Source organism: Schistocerca americana, chromosome 3 (genome assembly GCF_021461395.2).
Source record: "Schistocerca americana isolate TAMUIC-IGC-003095 chromosome 3, iqSchAmer2.1, whole genome shotgun sequence".
In the NCBI taxonomy this organism is placed as follows: domain Eukaryota; kingdom Metazoa; phylum Arthropoda; class Insecta; order Orthoptera; family Acrididae; genus Schistocerca; species Schistocerca americana.
The window spans coordinates 896,034,106-896,039,697 of NC_060121.1; the positions used below are offsets into that span (position 1 = coordinate 896,034,106).

The 5,592-nt window shown below is 50.7% G+C and overlaps 1 pseudogene; it reads right to left on the minus strand.

Annotated features, from left to right (window-relative positions):
* Window positions 1-4,883: 4,883 nt before the first annotated feature.
* On the minus strand, window positions 4,884-5,003 carry LOC124608002 (annotated as a pseudogene).
* Window positions 5,004-5,592: the final 589 nt, after the last annotated feature.

Below are 5,592 nucleotides of genomic sequence, written 5' to 3' on the forward strand. Positions count from 1 at the left end.
GTCCCTCCAGAGGCCTTCCGCCGCCGCTTTTATTCCATCCTGGCCACGTATCAGGGCTCTGGCATTGTTTACACCGACGGCTCGATGGTTGCTGGTCGAGTCGGTTATGCGCTCACTCTAGGGGAACATTGCGAACAACGTTCCTTGCCGGCTGGCTGCAGCGTTTACACTGCTGAGCTGGTCGCCATCTTTCGAGCCCTAGAGTGTATCCGCTCCTGCTCAGGTGAGTCCTTCGTCATCTGTAGCGATTCCCTGAGCAGTTTACGAGCACTTGACCAGTGTTTTCCTCGTTCCCGTCTGGTGATGGCTATCCAGGAGTTCCTGCATACTCTTGCGCGTTACGGCCACTCTGCGGTCTTCGTGTGGACCCCAGGCCATGTTGGGATCCCCGGCAACGAGAATGTTGACCGGCTGGCGAAAGAGGCGACTAGTGCGCCATCTCTGGACGTTGGCCTCCCGGAGACAGATTTGCGAGCGTTCCTACGCCGCAAAATTCTGGACCTTTGGGACACTGAATGGCGCGCCCTGCCTTCACGCAACAAACTTCGGGCCATCAAGGGGGCTACCGGTGTGTGGCGCTCCTCCTTGCGGTTCTCTCGCAAGGGGTCTGTTGTCCTCTGCCGGCTGCGCATTGGGCACACTCGGCTTACGCACGGCCACTTATTGCGCCGTGAGGACGCGCCTCTATGTCGCTGCGGCTCCGTTTTATCCGTAGTTCATGTTTTATTGGAGTGTCCGTTTTTAGCTGCGCTCAGGCAGTCGTTCGCACTGCCTGACTCGCTCCCTGCCCTTTTAACAGATGACTCGACTATGGCTGACTTAGTTCTACGTTTTATTCGGGAAGGGGGTTTTTATTCTTTAATCTGAGTGTTTCTGTTTTTCTCTTATTGTTTTGTGTTGATCCTGGCCTTTGGCCTCCGGTTTTACACTGATTTTTTAATGTGTTTCTAGTGGTTGGCTTTTCCTTTTTTATATCTCTGGTCGGCCAACCACCGTCACACTCTGTGTGCTTTTAGTTCGTTTTGTCTGGTCTTTGTCTCAGTTTCTCTTGTTACGTGTCGTCTGTGCTCTATTCTGTTACTCGTTTTTATTCTCTGTGGGTGTTCTTTGTCTTTGGAAAAAGGGACCGATGACCCTAGCAGCCTGGTCCCTTTAAATCCCCCAAACCAAACCAAAAGCCTGGTAAGGACCTGCATAATGTGGATAGCAATCGGCTCATCAACTTGACAAATACTCTGTGCAAGCTACTGGAACGCATGGTGAGTCGACGGCTGTGTTGGCTGCTCGAGTCTCGGGGTCTTCTGGCTCCGTGCCAGAGCGGCTTCCGTCAGGGCCGTTCCACCGCCGATGCTTTGGACTTCCTTGAGTCTGCAATCCGCACTGCTTTTTCCAGGCGCCAACACCTTGTCTCCGTCTTTTTCGATCTGTCCAGAGCATATGACAAGACGTGGCGGCACCATATTCTCGCCACATTGCACGGGTGGGGTCTCCAGGGCTGTCTCCCCACTTTTATACAGAATTTTTTATCTATTCGGACATTCCGCGTTTTAATTGGCACATCCCATAGTTCGCTTCATATCCAGGAGAACGGCGTTCCACAGGGCTCTGTATTGAGCGTGTCCCTTTTCCTTGTGGCCATTAATAGCCTTGCAGCAGCAGTAGGGTCGTCTGTCTCACCCACGTTATATGCTGACGATTTCTGCATCTTTTTCAGCTCCTTCAGCATTAGTGTTCCAGAACATAGGTTGCAGGGAGCCATACGCAAGGCGCAGGCGTGGGCCCTAGCCCATGGGTTTCAGTTTTCTCCTGCGAAGACTTGTGTTATGCACTTTTGTCGGCGTCGTACTGTCCATCCCCACCCTGAGCTCTATCTTCAGGATGCCATGCTCAGGGCTTTTGACTCTTATCGTTTTCTGGGATTGCTGTTCGATGCCCAGCTTACTTGGCTTCCACATATACGTCAGCTCAAGCGTCAGTGCTGGCAGCATCTGAATGCCCTCCGCTGCCTAAGCAACGCAACTTGGGGTGCAGATCGCCACACGCTGCTGCAGCTCAACTGCTGGATCCCGTTCACCACTGTGGGGTTCTACAGGCGACAGGAGCATTCCTCACCAGTCCTGTTCATAGCCTCCTTGCTGAGGCTGGGGTTCCTCCGCTTCGTATTCGGCGTCAACAACTCTTAGCCAACTATGCTGCCCACGTCCGTTGTTCTCCCCGTCACCCTAACTATCGTCTCCTTTTCGAAAATGCGGCAGTCCATATTCCACACCGGCGGCCACGATCAGGCCATACAATTGGGATCCGTGTTTGGTCGCTCCTTAATCAACTCAAGTGTTTGCCTCTTCCATCTGCTTTCCAGGTCCGCCAACATACACCACCTTGGTGTATTCGTCGGCCGCAGCTTCGGCTGGAACTTTCCCGATGGCCAAAAGATTCAGTTCCTCCTTTAGTCTTGCGCCGCCAATTCCTTGCTCTCCTAGGCGCATACCATGCCTCGGAGGTTATCTATACCGATGGCTCGATGGTTGATGGCCGTGTGGGGTACGCTTATGCTCATGCGGACTATGTCGACCAGCGCTCCTTGCCGGAAGGCTGCAGTGTTTACACTGCAGAACTGACAGCCATTTTTCGTGCCCTTGAGCATATTCGTACCAGCACTGGAGAGTCCTTCGTCATTTGCAGTGACTCGCTCAGTAGTCTGCAGGCTCTTGACCAGTGCTACCCACGCCATCCCATTGTTGGTGCCATCCAGGGGTCCATTCACGCTCTTGAACAGCGTGGTCGTTCGGTGGTGTTCATATGGACCCCGGGACACGTTGGGATAGCGGGAAACGAACTCGCCGACAAGTTAGCCAAAGAAGCTACCCGCAAACTGCCGTTGGAGATCGGCCTCCCGGCAACTGTTCTCTGAACGGTTTTGCACCGTCGGGTCTTTGGGATGTGGGGAGACGAATGGCGCACTCTGTCTGCACCCAACAAGCTGCGGCAGGTAAAGGCGACCACGACTGTTTGGGGTTCCTCCATGCGGGCCTCTCGCAGGGATTCTGTTGTTCTGTGTAGGCTCCGCATTGGTCACTCTTGGCTGACGCGTGGTCATCTGCTGCGTCGAGAGGACCCCCCTCATTGTCGCTGTGGTGCGAATATGACGGTGGCCCATATATTGTTGGACTGTCCTCTTTTAACCGCCCTCAGGAGAACTTTTAATCTCCAGGGTGCTTTATCATCTCTTTTAGGTGACAATGTCTCTATGGCAGATCGGGTTTTAAGTTTTATTCGCGCAAGTGGCTTTTATAGGTCCATTTAACTCTTGTAACATCAGCCTCTTTTGAGCTGTCTCTTTTAATTAGTTTTGTGTTGTCATTCGACTCCACCCTAAACTTTTAGGCTGGAGGTTTTAACGTGTTGCAGAGTGGCTGGCTCATCCTATTATTTTCGTGATCACCCAGCCACAGTCCTCTGCTGTGCAGCTTTAATTCCTTCTGCCTTTGTTCTCTATGTTGTTTTTGTTGCTGTGCTGTTTTCCGTGTTGTCTTACACTGGACCATGGGGCTTTTCTTCCCCCGGAGTTTTTCTTTTAGTGCTTCGCTTGACTGGTGGATAGTTTCCCTGTGCTCTGTGTTTTTATGAAACAAGGGACCGCTTACCATTGTAGTTTGGTCCCTTTAATCTTTAACCAAACCAACCAACCAGTCCTCTGCTGTGCAGTTTTAATTCCTTCTGCCTTTGTTCTCTATGTTTTTTTTGTTGCTGTGCTCTGTTTTCCGTGTTGTCTTAGAATGGACCTTGGGGCTTTTCTTCCCCCGAAATTTTTCTTTTAGTGCTTCTCCTGACTGGTGGATAGTTTCCCTGTGCTCTGTGTTTTTATGAAACAAGGGACCGATGACCTTTGTAGTTTGGTCCCTTTAATCTTTAACCCAACCAACCTCCGCTGCCTGAGCCACACATCTTGGGGTGCGGATCGCTGCACGCTGTTGCGACTATACAGGGCCCTTGTGCAGTCCAGGCTTGATTATGGGAGCCTGGCCTATGGGTCTGCATCATCCTCAGTGTTGACGTTGTTAGACCCCATACACCACTGTGGGGTTCGGCTTGCCACTGGCGCTTTTCGTACGAGCCCCGTGGGCGAAACTCAAGACCGTAGCGGCGACGGAAGCAAAACTAGCTCCTTGCAAATTGGCCTCAAGTGGTAGCTGAACAGGCCGTTTTCGCTTCGGACAATCCTACCTATAATGTTTTACACCATTACAAAAGAAGCAAGTTTGTGGCTGGCCACTGTATGTGACAAACACACGGTGACCGTTAACCAAAACAAAAGATGGAATATGCTGCCGAACCACCATTTTGACACTTCGCACACCGTTCTCTACTTGAAAAACGTACGCAGACGACCATTTCTCTTTCACAACAGATAACACAGTACCATATGGCCGCAAGTGACGAGAAATAGTGTCGTTTCGAATCTCAAACAGAAGGTTAAAGATCCGTATTTGTCGAACACCAAACCCAGCGTGAGACACAGTGACATTACTAATATTTCCGTTAAGGTATCGAAATTTGCGAACACCGTCATTAACAGAAACAACAGCATCACACAGATCGGAATATTTGAGTTTTAAGAACACAGAATTTAAGAACGTATCGAACTGAATACCGAGTACGTCATTAGTAGACAACAACAAATCCTCAATTAACCAACGATGAATCTCAAAAGCCGAAGGTTTCTCTACGGAATGATCAAACTCGTTCTGAACATTGTTCTGTCGCTCTTCACTGTCATCGTAAAGTATATCCATTGCTTACAGTTCAGTAGAAAGAAAGCCACGTGGCAAAGTAAGCAGACGAACGCCGAGGCGCCGCCGGCCCAGTCGCACAAGGAAACACTGCACGCGAGGCACCGAGGTGTTGCCAGGCGGGCAGCCAGCCAAGTACTAACCGGGCCCGATGTTGCTTAACTTCGGTGATCGGACGAGAACCGGTGTATTCAACATGGTATGGCCGTTGGTGCCCATATAATGTAGGCGCACGGCAGAATTCGCATTCGGTTCTTATCCCAACACACAAAATCATAGTTTTCGGTCGAAATCAGCCGCATTTTTAAAAAAAAATTTTATTGATGATTCGTCAGGTTAGCGCGAACGCAATTCTGTCTTCCAAAAATTATGCGCTGGAAGAACGCACTTCATTTTTTTCTTTTTTTTTTTTTTTGGTGAAATTTATACATTTATTTATTAACATTACATTGTTACAACATAACATCCTTACAACAAAACATGAACAGAATTGTAATTGTAAGCACCTCCTTCCGCAATCCGACGTGCCCGCTTGGCGCGTGTAACCTTCGACACTCGTGGAAGACGCATCTTGTCCCTGGTGTCCAGCGGATGACTGGCGCGCGGCCAACCGGCGGATGGCCTGTGCGGGATGTGGCAGTGTCGTGCTGTAGGGCGCCACTGCTGGCGATGTGAGCTTCCTCGCCTCGCCTCACACGAGATGTTTGCGTAATTTGCAGTGCATTCGCACCATTCCTATCCCTGTCCCCGTCCCCGTCCCCGTCCCGACTTGTCCCGACTTTGCTCGACTGCCGCTCGGGTC